Source organism: Cornus florida, unplaced genomic scaffold (assembly GCF_030987335.1).
Source record: "Cornus florida cultivar Cherokee Brave unplaced genomic scaffold, ASM3098733v1 CherokeeBrave_3.0.0_Hap2_Chr05, whole genome shotgun sequence".
NCBI classification, from domain to species: Eukaryota; Viridiplantae; Streptophyta; class Magnoliopsida; order Cornales; family Cornaceae; genus Cornus; species Cornus florida.
Window position 1 is genome coordinate 97029972 of NW_026775575.1, and position 18806 is coordinate 97048777.

The following is an 18806-nucleotide window of genomic DNA, read 5'->3' on the forward strand; positions in this document are numbered from 1 at the left end:
AATTACCGTTTTGCCCTTGGCCACACTCCATACATATAGAATAGGTCCTAGTGGATGTACCGGAACACACTTTACACCAGCCGACTTGAAAATGAACCCTTAAAGGCTCGGAATTCACTATTTTAGCCCAAAATGCAAAATATGAAACTAAAAGGTAAAACCTAAAACAAAATGGTGTTTGGCCCTTGGCCACACCTCACATATGGCAATTGAATGCTAAAGGATAAATTACATACGCAATGCACGCACCGATGCGAAAATGACATATTGAAACCCAAGTTTTCATGCTTTTCTCATTAAAGGCAAAATTCATCATTTTTCAATATACAAGGATTGCAAATTAAGTTTGGCCCTTGGCCATATATCATACACATAGAAGGAGCATTAAAAAGTGTGTTTAAACACATATTACAAGCAAAGGAGAAAAATAACAATTTGACCTAATTACACAATACAACTTAGAAGGTGAACTCAAGCATGCTAACACTTGCATGTGAACAAGAGCACACTCAAATGTACTTCAATCCATCAAAACGATCCCGGAATACTGTGCATCCTACGCTAAGGCATCCGTACCTAACAAAACCCCTAGTAACTTCGGGGTGAGTAAACAAGTTTACTCGTAGAGAATGAGTATGCATAGACTCGATTTCTTTAAGATTTTTACATTAACCTGAAACAATTCAAAAGGGGCCATACCACCAAACGTTTATGTCAAGATAAGACTCAAGGAGCATCCTAAGCTACTTATGCAATTGAAATGAACAACGGCATACAAGTATACATGCTCAAGTATACTAAACGATGTTAAAACATGGTATACGACATATAGGCATACATTTTCAAGTATACTAAACCATATTAAGACAAGTCATGCAATGTCTAAGCATACCTACACAAGTATACAATTAATATGGAAAGCTCATGAATCAAGTATACATACACAAGTATACTAAACAAGATGAGTTGTACATGAAACAAGTATACATAACACAAGTATACTAAATTAAACCTAGCACACGGAATAAGTATACTAGCTCAAGTACACTAAAAGAGGCTCGAATACATAAACAAGTACACTAGTCCAAATATACTAAATAAGGTCAAAATACACGAAGCAAGTATATAGTCTCAAGTATACTAAATGAGTTCTAGAAACACGAAGCAAGTATACGGTTCCACATATACTAAAGGAGCTCAAAATACACGAAGCAAGTATACAGTTTCAAGTATACTAAACAAGATCCATATACACAAGGCAATCACCAATTCACAAGCTACAAGTAATCCATGATTAATGACTTGGAATGGAATGCGAAATCAAGAATGGAAAGACTAGGACATGCGGTCACTAGACCAAGCAAGTGTTTCCGGGAAACTACGACCCACAAGGCACTACCTAATGCGCACATGCATAAGTTATTCCAGGCAATTACGACCCATAAGGTATCACCTAGGGCGCACTTATGACTTAGAAGACTCTTGTCTCCGTACTAGAGCCAAACCCTAGCCGTCACGTGAAATATGTCCTTACAAGCTTTCCAAAATCAACAAGTTCAAAACTTATACCCCAAAATCAATATGTTAAACCAAACTTATACGTCTCAAACAATGTCTAGGAATCAATTTACATGCACATGCAAGGTTGAATCCACACAAACTATGTCCTAGAGTTCAAGCCTACAATGACATTCACAATGTCGAATCTTCAATGTGCGATTCGTTATACGCTATGACAATTTCATTTTAATATCAAAAATATAATCTCATCCAAATGATCCCTAATTCAAATATGTTAAACAGCGTGGTATGGTCACTACACAAACCAACTCAAAACTAAATTGGATCATTGAGATAACAAAAAAGAGTTTAATTCAAATATGGTAATTAAATCTCTAAATTTTCTAAAACAACCCCAAATGGCACCAATTGATATATACAAGTGAACAAGCCCAAGTCACTACAATTATCAAGTTAAAAACTCAATCAAACTAGTGGAACCATTAATTAGATTTTAATTAATTCATTTAATTCAAAATCTCTAGATTTCTAAACTTATCTAAATGCTCTCAATTTAACATAGGTAGATAACATGCCAAGGCCTATTTTAATATCACATTACGAGTTGATTTCATACTTGTTTCAATTATGTGAATTAAAATTTCATAAAAGATAAATATTAAATAAAATTTGCAATTCAAATTCAAATTCCCCCAATTTAATATATGTTACACAATATCTCAAGGCCTAATTTCCTAGCATGCCACAATTTAATTCTAAGCCACATACATCCATTAGAAATAAATCCTATACAAGAAAATAATTAAATTATATTCTAAGATTTATACAAAGCATGCATACAAGTTGTATAAGTTCATAAAACAATCAATACAACTCAAATATAAATTATAACATTGTTACCTCAATTTGAGATGAGAATCTCAAAGGCGACCAAAATGGAACCGCTCCGAATCCGACGAAACTCCGAGGTTTTGTCGAGGACAACACGATCTACATGAACCCCCAAGAAGCCCCATCAAAATCACAACTTGACTTCAAACCCGTACTCAAAAAATAGCCAAAATGAAATTTCAATCGGTTGGAATTGAAGGCCTCGCCAAGTGGAACAATAAACACTAAGGTTTCACCATTTTTCATTCAAGGCAGGAGGTATAAAAGAGGACAGAGAAGGTGGCAGCCATGGGAGGAGCTAGGGCTGGCCAAGAGAGGGGAGAGAGATAGAAAAATCCGATTTGTCATTTCTAGACCCCCTATTTATAGAAAAACTCAAAAAGTGCCCCGAACGGGCCACTCCGGATCCGAAAAAGTGGAATTTGAGAAGACGTGCTCAAATGGCAAAACTCTGTGAATGAAAAAGAACCAAAATGAAAAAAAAAAAAAAAATGAACAACAAAAAAAACGTCATCAAAAACCGAGTTCCGTGCAGAGAGATATGTCCTAAACAAGTTTGGCGCAAATCGGGGCCGAAAACCCGAAAACTGGAGGGTTCGACCGTAAGACAATTCTAAGAGTACACGACTCGACAAAATGTAAAAATGAATCCCGTACGAGGATTCAAGCCCCAAGGAGACGCTTAGCAACTAACTTTCATTAATTGCACCAAGGCCCCTACACAAATAGATAACTGCACAAGTGACCCCAAATGAAAATATCTTCCAAAAGATATTTTCTTAGAAACCCCTAAACTAAAATATCTTCAAAAGATATTTATGAAAAACACCCCAAAAAATAAAAATGTTTCTGAAAAATCTTTCATCCACACCCCTGCGGGAAAAAGAAACAATCGGTGAACTTCTCTCCAAAAGTAAAGCTATGCCTTTTAAGAAAACCAACAAGGTTGGAAGCATGGGGAGTCAAAAACCAACTCCTAGCATGAAGAGTGAGGTTAATCGAAGGGAAATTCCAACCAAAAAAAAAAAAAAAATTTAATCCGTAAAAATAGAGAAAAAGAAAAGGAAGGAAAATAACCGGGTCATTACAACTTACCCTCCTTAAAGCGATTTCGTCCCCGAAATCAGGAACACTCCCAGAAGAACCAAACAAGGACCGTACACAAGGTCACACCAAGGAATAGATCATAAGGTGCCCAAGGACAACTCCAAAGGTCTCAAAATCAACGAAAAGACATAAAAGCACGAACCATGAGACACCTCTCCAACAAATTGACATACTAACCCAATGTCAACCACCCAAAAGAGATCAAAGCAACTACACATCGAAACAAGGAACACAACTAGAAGTAACATGGCAGCACGAATAGCTACTAGAACCCACCCACAACGTACCCAAGGTGTGGTAGCATTCACAGTGTCAAGTGCCCGCCCACACTCACATTACTAGCTAAGTAATGCAAGGTAGCATCGACGACAACTAACACTCGCCCACACACAACCTGTACGGTAGCATGACAGTATAAAGCCCTAATTCGTCACCTGCCCCCAACAAGCTCACCTGTGAAACCCATCGATACAAATGACATCAATGTCAAATGATCATTACCAAAAGCACCACTGGAACCAGGCATTCTGTGAGAGTTGCGATATGGTCCAAAGATATCCAGCCAGACCATCCTGGCCAATCCCAAAACTTTGAAAACAATGTCATAGGCACCGCTACGCTTAAGGCCTTAAATCCTCAATACTTGAAAAAATGATAACGCCAAATCTCATAACACCATTGTCAACCACAACAATCACGAATCCAGAACCTGACAAGTCTATGCCCTCAAGCTAATGGATCGGACTTTACAAAATCAAACATCCTCATCATCGGCCTAGTCACAACGACTCCTAACAAGACAATGCGCCCAAAATCCTCCACGTCATCCTAAAGCTGACCTACTACAAGGCTATGCCTAGGAATCAAGACATCAAATCAAGCTCATACACACAATCCCAACGACCAAGGTCATACAACCCCAAGCACAGTAAGGAATGATAAAAATGGATGAACTAATAAAACAATTAGTCATGAAACATATATACATATGCAAGTATACACAAGGATACTAAGCAAAATCAAAACAGAAATGCAATATATATATGTACAAGTATACATCTACAAGTATACTAAGCAGTACTAAATCCATGGTAGACAAGTACACAGGCTCAAGTATACTAAACCAAAACGGAATGAAATAAACAACGTGCAAGCATACTAGGTATAAGTATACTAAATGTAACTCAAAATCTGTGCACCAAACAACTAAACACATAGTGTATAAAGGCAATCAAATATGCTACCTATCACATTGGGGTTAAGCATTAGAGACACGTTACACCTCACCTATGACGCTAGCATGACAAGCAGATATAGTAAATGAAAAACACATTATGTATATCATCACATAACTACCAAATGGTCACATCCCCTAACATATTTCTAAGGTATGCTCAAAACAACAAGGCATATAAACATGTAGGAATCACTATGCAAATAACAATCCCACAAAAACACAAGCAAGAAGGGATTAAATGCCTTTCGGAAGAACAACTCACCGAAAGTGAATCCTAAAAACCCAGATGAGTTTAATCCCTCACCGCGAGGAAATGAATCATCTCCTAGAATGAACACTAAGGTCCCTGAAACAAAGAGCCTACAAGTTTTTCCCAAGACTGGCTTAAACACAAGGTGGAATCCTAACGCCACACAAAACAAACAACAATGTAATGGATAGTTCCAACACTAAACATTAAGAGACACCAACAATAGAACTCAACTTAAAATGCCAATGAGTTTGATGAAAACTCCACAGGATCCTATCGAAACCCTAAACGCAACCCCGAGTCTTCCATAACAAGAGAGAGTAATTAATTGCACCAATGCAATTAATTACACGGAAACACTCACACCCCAACCTTAGCTCGTAAGAGCTGTCCAAGGCAAGACAAGAAGATATCCTAGGTCAACGCACCTATCAAGTCCCTAACCATCACTCTAAGAGGAAAAGACGCGAAGACCTCGCCATTGAGGCTCACAAAAGCAAAACTCCAAATCCCCAAGGATGGACTCGAGTCAATCCGACTTGTTATCCCATGATGCAAGAAACAAGACCCCAATGACATCATCACATCAAGGTCACCACGAAATCCCAAGAGATGATGCCCTAGCATCAATCTCAACCAATCCAGTTGGGACAACCCACAATGCCTAAACAAGACATAAAAGTAAACAATTAACAAGTAACATAGCAACGGACTACATACTTAAACAAGTAGTAAGGAATCACATAAGGCATACCAATGTATGCATCATACAATCAGGCTAAGGATGACAAGCACATGCAATATGCTAAGGCAAATAAGCACAACCCATATGCTAAGTAGACAAACGTAAATTGAAATGCTAAAACAGACAAGCATAGACAAGGTACAGAAGTCGACAAGCATATACAGTATGCTAAGGTAGACAAACACATATAATATGCTACAACTTACAAGTATATATAATGTACTAAGGTAAACAAGCACATATATCATGCTGAGACAGTCAAGTAAACTTCTAAACATACGTCCACATACGCATATAAACATGTTATCAAGAGGCAACTAAACACATAGAGCATGGCAACACAAGCATGATATGCACCCAAAACCCGTCGTCCTAAGGTTTTCGAACCTAGAAGCTCTAGTACCACCTGTGACGACCCTGGATTTTTTTCAACCCAATGTGTCCTGTGATGACCCGAACTAGACCCAAGATGCAGAAGTTAGAAACAAGAACATGGTCTCCCAAGTCACAACACACCTTTAATACCCTAAAATAACCTTCCATGAAGTCACGAAACCCAAAGGGATAAGTGCAGAAGCAGGAGATCGGAAAGATAATAATTAAGCCCCAGGGGCAAAATGGTTATTTCTAAACTGAAATGAGTACCTCCGTGTACACCATTGCATAGACAATGAAAAATTAACAAAGATGGACTCAAGAATCACAGGATTTGGATTCCGGATGGCAAAGATATCAAGTTATAAAGTCGAAGGAAGGGAAACCCTATCCCAGTTCGAACCAAAAACAGACACTACCTTACTAAAACTTGAATATCTTAAGCTACAAATAGAATATAAAGCTCTAATTGGTACCATTGGAAATCTTATTTTGACATGGTCAGTTTAGACTCAAGAATGGACCAATTTGGAGTTGAAACGAGTGAGATATGATGATCCGAAGTTGGAGGTGCAGTGTAGCCCAGAAGCAATGCGGGCGCCCGCCCAAAACCCGTGGGCGCCCGCCCAAATGGACAGAACCGTGGGAAATGGTGTGGGCAGCCCTGAAGCTTGGCGGGGGCACACCTAGAAACCGCGGGCGCCAGCCCAAATGGGCAGAAACAACCCTAAGTAGCAGAAACAGTGTTTTAGCAGAAAATTAAGTTTGTAATGTGGTTTTTGAGGTAAAGATGACATTTTTTGGAAAAATGTCGTGAAGAAACTCCCCCTAAAATCACATTTTCTATATGGCAAAGTCAAGAAAGGAATTTATTTCCTGAAGAAAATCCCCAAAATGCCTTTAAGCTAGAATTTTCAACAAAAATGTGAAATGAGTCCATAGGAGGCTCAAAACACAAACGAAAGGGTTTTTTACAGAAACGATCATGCACGCAAACGAAACTTACCTATTAGGACGCGCTACAATGATCCACGGCTTAAAAATACCGCCAATGCAAAATATGAAACCCCCAACGGCCAAAAAGGCGAAAATGCACATGAAATGGAAATTTTGAAATTTAAAATTTACAAATGACTTTAAATTACTGTTTGGCCCTTGGCCACACTTCATGCATATAGAATAGGTCCTGGTGGATGTGCCGAAACACACTTTACGTCACCCGACTTGAAAATGAACCCTTAAAGGCTCGAATTTTACTATTTTAGCCCAAAATGCAAAATATGAAACTAAAATGTAAAACCTAAAACAAAATGGTGTTTAGCCCTTGGCCACACCTCACATATGGAAAATGAATGTTAAAGAATGAATTATATATGTAATGCACGCACCGATGCGAAAATGACATATTGAAACCCAAGTTTTCATGTTTTTCTCATTAAAGACAAAATTCATCATTTTTCAATATACAAGGATTGCAAATAAAGTTTGGCCCTTGGCCACATATCATACACATAGAAGGAACATCAAAAAGTGTGCTTAAGCACATATTACAAGTCAAAGGCGAAAAATGACATTTTGACCTAATTACACAATACAACTCAGAAGGTGAACTCAAGCATGCTAACACTTGCATGTGAACAAGAGCACACTCAAATGAACTTCAATCCATCGAAATGATCCCGGAATACTGTGCATCTTACGCTAAGGCATCCGTACTTGACAAAACCCCAGTAACTTCGGGGTGAGTAAACAAGTTTACTCGTAGAGAATGAGCATGCATAGACTCGATTTCTTTAAGATTTTTATATTAACTTGAAACAATTCAAAAGGGGCCATACCACCTAACGTCTATGTCAAGATGAGACTCAGGAAGCATCCTAAGCTACTCATGCAACTGAAATGAACAATGGCATACAAGTATACATGTTCAAGTATACTAAACGATGTTAAAACATGGTATACGACATATAGGCATACATTTCCAAGTATACTAAACCATATTAAGACAAGTCATGTGATGTCTAAGCATACCTACACAAGTATACAATTAATATGGAAAGCTCATGAATCAAGTATACATACACAAGTATACTAAACAAGATGAGTTGTACATGAAACAAGTATACATAACACAAGTATACTAAATGAAACCTACACACACGGAATAAGTATACTAGCTCAAGTACACTAAAAGAGGCTCGAATACATAAACAAGTACACTAGTTCAAATATACTAAATAAGGTCAAAATACACGAAGCAAGTATATAGTCTCAGGTATACTAAATGAAATCTAGAAACACGAAGCAAGTATACGGTTCCACATATACTAAAGGAGATCAAAATACATGAAGCAAGTATACAGGTTCAAGGATACTAAACAAGATCTATATACACAACGCAATCACCAATTCACAAGCTACAAGTAATCCATGATTAATGACTTGGAATGGAATGCAAAATTAAGAGTAGAAAAACTAGGACATGCGGTCACTAGACCAAACAAGTGTTTCCAGGTAATTACGACCCACAAGGCACTACCTAGTGCGCACATGCATAGGTTATTCCGGGCAATTACGACCTACAAGGTACCACCTAGTGCGTACTTATGACTTAGAAGACCATTGTCTCCGTACTAAAGCCAAACCCTAGCCATCACGTGAAATATGTCTTTACAAACTTTCCAAAATCAACAAGTTCAAAACTTATACCCCAAAATCAATAAGTTAAACTAAACTTATACGTCTCAAACTATGTCTAAGAATCAATTTATATGCACATGCAAGGTTGAATCCACACAAACTATGTCCTAGAGTTCAAGCCTACAATGACATTCATAATGTCGAATCTTCAATGTGCGATTCGTTACACGCTATAACAATTTCATTTCAATATCAAAAATATAATCTCATCCAAATGATCCCTAATTCAAATATGTTAAACAACATGGTATGGTCACTACACAAACCAACTCAAAACTAAATTGGATCATTGAGACAACAAAATAGAGTTTAATTGAAACATGGTAATTAAATCTTTAGATTTTCTAAAAACAACCCCAAATGGCACCAATTGATATATACAAGTGAACAAACCCAAGTCACTACCATTATCAAGTTAAAAACTCAATCAAACTAGTGAACCCATTAATTAGATTTTAATTAATTTATTTAATTCAAAATCTCTAGATTTCTAAACTTATCCAAATGCTCTCAATTTAACATAGGTTAAAGAACATGTCAAGGCCTATTTTAATATCACATTACGAGTTAATTTCATATTTGTTTCAACTATGTGAATTAAACTTTCATAAAAGATAAATATTAAATAAAATTCGCAATTCACATTCAAATTCCCCCAATTTAATATATGTTACACAATATCTCAAGGTCTAATTTCCTAGCATGCCACAATTCAATTCTAAGCCATAAACATCCATTAGAATTAAATCCTATATAAGAAAATAATTAAATTATATTCTAGGATTTATACAAAGCATGTATACAAGTTGTATAAGTTCATAAAACAATCAATACAACTCAAATATAAATTATAACATCCCATACCTTAATTTGAGATGAAAATCTCAAAAACCACCAAAATGGAACCGCTCTGAATCCGACGAAACTCCTAGGTTGTGTCGGGGACAACACGATCTACATGAACCCCCAAGAAGCCCCATCAAAATCACAACTTGACTTCAAACTCGAACTCAAAAAATAGCCAAAATGAAATTCCAATCGGTTGGAATTGAAGGCCTCGCCAAGGGGAACAATAAACACTAAGGCTTCACCACTTTTCATTCAAGGGAGGAGGTTCAAAAGAGGAGAGAGAAGGTGGCAGCCATGGGAGGAGCTAGGGCCGGCCAAGAGAGGGGAGAGAGATAGAAAAATCTGATTTTTTATTTCAAGACCCATTATTTATAGAAAAACTCAAAAAGTGCCCTGAACGGGCCCCGCCGGATCCAAAAAAGTGGAATTTGAGCAGACGTGCTCAAACGGCAAAACTCTGTGAACGAAAAAGAACCGAAATGAAAAAAAAAAATGAACAATAGAAGAAACGGCGTCAAAAATTGAGTTCCGTGCAGAGAGATATACCCTAAACAAGTTTGGTACAAACCGGGGCCGAAAACCCGAAAACTGCAGGGTTCGACCGTAAGACAATTCTAAGAGTACACAACTCGACGAAATGTGAAAATAAATTCCGTACGAGGATTCAAGCCCCAAGGAGACACTTAGCAACTAACTTTCATTAATTGCACCAAGGTCCCTACACAAATAGATAACTGCACAAGTGACCCCAAATGAAAATATATTCCAAAAGATATTTTCTTAGAAACCCTTAAACCAAAATATCTTCAAAAGATATTTATGAAAAACACCCCAAGAAACAAAAATGTTTCTGAAAAATCTTTTCATCCACGCCCCTACAGGAAAAAGAAACAACTGGTGAACTTTTCTCCAAAAGTAAAGCTATGCCTTTTAAGAAAACCAACAAGATGGAATCACGAGGAGTCAAAAACCAACTCCTAGCACGAAGAGTGAGGTTACTCGAAGGGAAATTCCATTGGAAAAAAAAAAATTAATCCGTAAAAATGGAGAAAAAAAAAAAGGAAGAAAATGACCGGGTTATTACATGATACTATAAAATAATACAAAACCCTAAAATATAATACATATATAATGAAAATAATACTAATTCAATTTAAACCTTAAAAAAATTCCACATAAGCATTAAATTAAAACAATTAAACAAATAAACAACCAATTAAACAAATAGGCAAACAATTTAATTAAGTAATTAAACAATTAAACAAATAAGCAAATAACTCAATTAATCAAATAAAAATGTAATAAAACCATTAGTTAAAATACCGAGACTATCATTTTAAAATTACGAGTATTACAAAAAATGAGAACAACACTTTAGGAAGAATTCTAAACAGATTAGGACATTCATTCACTTGGTATAACAGTTTGACTTACCATATACAGTGTTTTAAGGCTGAACAGAACAAAAATCAAGTTCTGGACAACTTGAACCGGTTTAACCCCTCTGAACTGGTTCAAGGGCTCAAGGTTGGCTTCGAAAATCTCTTTACCAATCTTGAACCAGTTCAGCCCCTCTGAACAGGTTCAAGAAGTCCTATTCACTGTACAACTTTCAGTTTTCTTTTCTTGAATTGTTTCCCAGTTGGTCTAGAATTGTACCAAGTCCTATGCATGAATTTTTCATATTTTCAGAGGGACTAGGTTATTCTATACTCTATATAAACTATGTTATATACATTGGTTTAGGTACGGCGTTTATTATACAAATTCATTATTCTTAGAAAGCCTTAGGAAGATTATTTTTCTCAAAAAATCAAAGTTGATTTTTCTGTTGTCTTCTTAGAACACACACATATTCACCTAGTGAGGTTAGATTTGTGATGTTCAAATCCTGATCGTGATCATACAGTTACATCTACATCGATCAGACGAAAACAGATTTACTTCTACATCAAATTTAGACAATTGAAGAACAAAAGTGAAAACGATCACATTTTAAAAGGGTTAGAGCATTCGAGGAGTGTTGTCTGATCTACCTGTTACTCTTCTACAAATATTAAGCCTAAGCCTGAGGTCAAGTTGATGTTGGACGGGGGGTCGCAAAGCCAGATGATTGTCAACAATTGGTGTTTGGTAGAACGATCGGGTGTGAGCCAGAGTCAAAGTTCAGTGTACTTTGTTTCAAGCATAGTGGATCGGTTTACTTTGGACTACACAGTCCACGAGGTTTTTCTCATAACAGTTGACGTATTTTATTAACTGGGGTTTCCTCGCTAAAATCCTGGTGTTAACTCTAACTTTATATTTTGTTTTATTTTATCTGTATGTGATTAATTATTTAAACTACTAAAATAAGTAAAGTTGATAAAGACATAGATCTATTTTAATATAATAAAAAATTTCTAAATACATTCCACTGTGTACGACTCACTATGACGGCCTAAGTTTTGTAAACCCGGTGCGTCAGTGATGACCAAAAGATGACCCGATAATGGATCCGAAATGAGAAAGCGAAAGGTGAAACAACAGCCTCTAGAGATACAATGCGACTCTAAGACACCAATGTGACCCTCAATGAGGTCATGGAACCCAAAGGAAAACCAATGCGGAAGAGTCGTTTCAAAAACGGACAAAAAGGAACCTATGGGCAAAATGGTCATTTTGCAAAAAAAAATGGATTCAAGTGCTATCGAGCACACTACTGGGAAGACAATGAAAAATTAATCAATTTAAAAAAAAAAAACTCACTTGATTTGGAGTCCGGATGAGGAAGAAAGGTCAAAAACAAAATCGACGTCGTGGCGGCCCGACGAAGGCCATGACAGCTACAATGCCGTCACCCACTACTGCTGCAACTGAGAGTAAAAACGGGCATCTAAACGGACTTTTCTACCCGATTTGCGGACGGAAACCAAAAAAATGCATTGCAAAAGGTCCAAAATACCCTCAAGAAAATCAGGTCTAGAGGTCAAAAATCGTTCCAAGCTACTACCCAAAGAAAGGAAATGGGGCTTCGGAAGGTTTTTAAATTGCCTAAATTAAAAATGCAATCTTAAAATACACCCACAAGACCCCCGGAAGTTTCGGATCGATCGTCACGCTTTTCAAAAAAAAGTCGATGAATAATATCAAGTATATTTACACTAAAGTCGGCAAAAACCTGGCAGCAATGATTTTTCGGAAAAAAATCGATTTTTGAGGGCCAAGATGGCAGTTTCAAAACACAAAGAAGAAATCCCCCTCAAAATTGAGTTTTCTATGTGACTTGAGAGGAAAAATGAAAAAAACGCATTTTGAAATACCCGAAATTCCCCTAGAACAGAATAGGGTAAAACTCCCTAAAAATGCTACTTAGAGTCTTTGTTTCATCAAGGATGGTTTTGTTTGTCAAAGTGAACATGCAAGCATATGTAATGTGATAAAATAGATGTGTTGCAATGGCCTATGGCCTCATGGCATGTCATATGCAAAATAGAACCCTTCAATGCATTAATCCACATATCTGCCATAGGCAACAATGAAGTTCAAAGTTAGCATACATTTCACATAAGTGTATTTGGCCCTTGGCTTCATTATATTCTAAGAGTGTCAAAAGGTGCACTTAAGTGCATATTACATAACTTAGACAATAAGTACAAGTTTTATCAAAGTAAGTAAAAGTAGGACAAGATATGCTAACATATGCATATTCTATGTCATCAAAATATACTTCAAGAACTCTAGTGAGTCTAAGAATGCTGTGCATCCCACACTAAGGCTTCTTTACCTGCAAAACACCCATTAACTTAGGGGTGCGTAAACAAGTTTACTCGTAGGGAATGCATAGGTTTATCTTTGTACCAAGTTACAATCTAATACCATTTAATTTATGCTATCAAGTGACAATAGAACTTTCAACATAACACAATGAGATGTAATTTTACAAAGTTAACAACTTGGAATTTAAATACAAAATCAAACCAAAGTGGATACTTGGACGTCACGCCGGATCAAACCAACAATGTGGTTACTTTAGGGTTACTAGCCCATGGGTAACCTCCCTATGTGCGCACTAGACTTGTAGAGGGACTTTCCCCCGTACTAGAACCATGCCCTAGCCATAGTCATAACAACGACATCTCCAAGTTTCCAAAATCAACATTTTGTGCACATTACATATATGTATCAACATAACATATATATATACAATGTAAAGCCATCAACATGCACAAATCAATTTTGGAAACACAATACATGCCCTAAGTTCTCAACTAAAATGGCATGAAGAACATTGAATGATCATTATGCTATTTGCCACTAATTACAACAATATCATTTAACAACAAAAACATAACCTCACAAGTATGATATAAGTTAAAAATCATAATTTAAACAATTTAATAAAACAACTAAATTCCCTAGATTTCACTTCTCATCCAAACATGCTCAATTTAATATATGTTGTAGTACATATCATGGTTATTATATAAATCACTTCAAAACTTGATTTAAGTCATGGGAGCATATAAATACAAATTAATTAAATTAATTCATTAATCCCTCTAGATTTTAAAACAACTCTAAATGACCTCAAATTAACATAAGTTATGAATCAAGCCATGGTCATGTTATTTATCAAGTCTAAAGTGAATTACATACAAGTCACAATTAATCATTTATTTCTCATTTTAATGCAAGACAAACATATAACTTAGATATCACTATAGGAACAAATAAAATCACTTGGAAGATAAATGATAACACCCCCTACCTCAATAGAGAATTGAATCTCTATAATCCAAGCAACCAAGCTCAAAATGGAAAACAAGTTTAGGGTTAATAAAGAGGGGAGTGAGAGGAGGCTTTTTTCTTCCAAGGTTTTATGTCTAAGGTGAGTGGAAAGAGGCCAAAATGAAGAAAAAAACTATTAACCAAGCTTTTCTACAATGGTGGCTAGGTTATGGTTCTTGAAAACAAGTGAAAATGAAAATGATAAAGTGTAAAATGGTGAGTGGAAGGGCTAGAAATCCTCCACTCACTATGTGCTCTTACACTACCTCTCTCATACACATAATGCAAGACTAAATGGTGAACCTACACTTGTCATGAATCTATGGTTCATTCCTAGGCTTAATCTCAAGCCTACACTTGTCACCATCCTATGTAAACTTCCAAGACTTAATATTGAACATACATTTGTCAACCATCCATGCCAACAAGTGTACCAATCCTAGGCCAACAAGTGGGTGAATCTCCACCCTTCACATGTCATCATCCAACGCATCAAAGTGTTTCCACACAAATGTCAACAAGTGGACCAATGAGAGTGTGACACTTGTTACACTTTCCGAAAATTGCAAACAAGTCCTTTTTGAAAATATCTTCCAAATTAAATTACAAAATGGTCCCTAAGACGAAAAATAATTACTTTACTTAATTACCCAAAAACCCCTCAAGTTATGGATAGTTACAAAAAGTCTTGTTTTCATGGCTTTTACAAAGAAAGTAAGTATTTAATATGCATTTCTACAAAAGTAAAAATATAGATGTCATGAAATTTAAATACCATGAATGCATGCAAAACCGGAATCAAATCCGAGCACAACAAGTAAGGTTATGCAAGGAAAAATGAAAGAAACGGGAAAAAGACGAAATAGGGAAAAGACAAAATAGGAAAAAGACGAAAAAGAAAATCGCCAAAAATGGAAAAAGAAGAAAAAGGCCGGGTCATTACACTCACAACTACTATAATATTTACGGTTTCATCGACATCTCACTTACATCAAGTTTTTCAACACTTATTAGAGGGATAATTTTCCAATGTATTTATTATTTAGGTGATTGTGATAAAAAAATAAAAAAAATAAAAAAAGGGAAACTGAGGAGAGAGGGGAAAATAAAAATAAAAGGAGAGAAAGAGAAATGGAGGAGTGAAAAAAGTGTTTTGTTTGAGTAAGATGATATGGGTATCCATTATTCACTCCTTATTTACCCATGAATATAATGGGTATTTTTTACCCATTCATTTAAATTGATTATCCAAATGATTTAATTTTAGTGGGCGGGCTTGGGCAGTTTAATGGGTTTGGATATAAATTGTCACTCCTAATTTTATACTTAGGGTAAAGTGCGAAAATCCCTAAACTATATCCAAATTTGCAAGTAATTTACTTGAATTATATTTTGTACATAATCTCTTCTAAACTATCACATTCTGTTGCAAAATACCTCGGTGTCTAGACTATTTTTATTTAATGATCATAATGTCCTTGCCTTTTGAATTACACTTAATTTATTTTTCTTATTGAAATAAATTATGAAAAAAACTCATACTATATTGATGACATATTCCTATTAAATTTGCAAAAAATTACCTTTAATTTTTTGTATTAATTGTTTAAATAAACATGTTAAGTAAATTTTTTGAAAACAATTCAAGTAAATTCTTATATTTTTTATAAATACATTGCATGAAAAAGAAGGTATTTTTTATTTAAGTAATTTATTAATTTTTCATGAATATATGTTATGGTAATGAATTTGAGCTAAAAGTTGATTGAAACCATAAGCTCAAAATAGGTCCACAACATGAAATTATTTTTTTTATAAATAATTTCATGTCAAAATTATTTACTAAATAAATACATTGGAAAATCATAGTCTATACATTAGGGATGATTTTCCAATTCAACCCATGTATATTTTTCCGTAGTCTATTTGTAATACGCCCATGTTTCATCTTCTATAATTAGTATAAATAAAATAAAATAAAAGAGAGGGGGGGGGGGGGGGGGGGGGGGGGGGGGGGATTAGAACACAGGACAATAGATTATTTGGCTGAATTGGAAAAGAATACTTGAAACGTCCTAAATTCAATTTCTTAAGAACTATTTTTATTTTTTAGTTTATAGATAATAATATATAATAAAAGCATTAACAAGCATATTTTGATTTTACCATTACCATCTAAGAAGGAATGGTAAAATTTTGTAGTGTGTGAGCCTATGAAAAAAAATAAAAATAAAAAATATGTATGATCCTTCTCATCACCATCAACTCCTTTGGTTGTGTCATCGAGACCATTTATGTTGCAATTTACATTGCTTATGCACCAAAGCCAGCCAGGGTGCGTGCTTACTATTTTTAGTAAACTTGTTTGAAGATATTCTGTTTGTGAAATATATAATTTTCTGAATTAAGAATTGACTTGTATTATTAACATTGCAGATCTCAACTTTCAAGATACTAATTGTTTTATTGAACTTCGGGGGATTTTGGCTGGTTCTTCTATTCTCCCACTTCTTAGTAAAATGATCCACCCGAATCCACCTTACTTGGATAGATTTGTCTTGTGTTTTCTGTGAGTGTATTCGCTGCACCTTTGAGCATTATGGTGAGGATATAGATATATATATATATATATAAACATACAATGTAAATATAAACAACTTTTCATATGCCTTGTCTATGTCCCCTTCATTTTCATCTACTCACTTGACTTACAATGTAAATATATATAGGAAAAAATTATGAACAACTTGTAATATGATTTCACTGGTTGCTGCTTTTGCTATGCAACCAAGAGTGTGGAATTCATGCCATTTTGGCTGTCATTTTTCCTCACACTAAGCGCTATTGTATGGTTCTTTTATGGTTTACTACTAAAGGACTACTTTATCACTGTAATTGGCACTGTATCTAGAAGATATATCCACAACATGTTCCCTTAAAATGGAGCTGTAACTCTCATGAAATTATATATCATCTACCTTTTTATTAGAATAGTCAGCCATTCACACACTTAATACATGATCTTGCATATATATATATATATAACAATCTTTCTAAGTGCTAAAAAATGAGCTCGGATGCAAAGGCTCTTATCTTGATACTTTCTAAGAATTGATCAATTGGAGGACTAGGACTAGAACAAGTCCCTTTGTAGTAATAGTATTGGCTCATGCTTTCTAGTCATATTGAATCAGGGCCTATAGCACTCTATTTTGGAGCCAAACATCCTTTAAAATAGAAAGTTCGATTTTTATTTTTATTTTTTATTTATATATATATTTTTTTACATATGACCATTTATTCGATTCCACTTTCTTTTCATTTTCATTTTTACAAACTTTGCAGCTTCCAAATATTATTGGTTTCATCTTTGGGGTACTTCAAATGGTTCTGTATGTGATATACAAGAAGAAAGAAACAGAGGAGGAGAAACTAGCTGCTACTACTACTCTGAAGCCATGCACCACCAAGACTAGTGAGATACTTCCAGTATGTTCCATGCCTACCTCTGATGAAAACCATAGTGATCATATCACAGATGCTTCCTTTAATGTTTAATTAAGGGAATGAGTAATTTGAATCATTAAAGTGGATCCCTCAAAGCTTCAGTGTCTTTTAATTAATTCAGTGTTTTTGTATTATCTGTGTTTATGTTATTGTATTTCCATAGCCGAACTTGATCTCTTGTACCTACATTTCTTGTATTACATAATTAGTAAAATACGGTACGTGAAAAATATGGGTACAGAAATTTACAAGTATAATTCGATATATTTTTTTTAAAATACGTTAAAAAAATTTGTTTAAAAAAAATTGAAACGTAAAAATATAAATACAGATGCGTACGTGTATAATACATTATATACACTAAAAATTCAGGACAAAAAATTTGGCTATACACATCTTATTATTTTCTTATATATCATATATTTGTAAGGACAATGAATAATATGTAATAAATAATAAAATAAATATATTACAATTAACACTCTCACAATAATCATATAACGTATTATAAATAAATGTATGCATCACAAAATTAATGAAATTTTTTTTAATTCAATTAATCAGCTATGTTTCCTAAATTAAAAATAAAATGTAGCTGCTTAAACCTCTTAGTTACTTTTGAACAAATTTCAATATCTCTACCTTTTATCCTGGATAAATGTGATTTGACTATTGAAATACCTCCATAATAGTTAGAATTTTATTCAACATGATCCCAAAATGCATCCCCACCTTTTTTTTCTTTTTTTTTTTCATTTTCCTTGATAGCCTATATATTTATAATAAATGCATAAATATATGGTGTAATACTTGTAAAAATGTCTTTATATTCTACTAAAATATCTAGTGAATGT

The 18806-nt window shown here is 34.9% G+C and overlaps 1 pseudogene; it reads left to right on the plus strand.

The window, feature by feature from the left end:
- The window catches only part of LOC132309796 (bidirectional sugar transporter SWEET15-like), a 95719-nt pseudogene extending 77716 nt beyond the window's left edge, over nucleotides 1-18003 (plus strand).
- The last annotated feature ends 803 nt before the right edge of the window (nucleotides 18004-18806 follow it).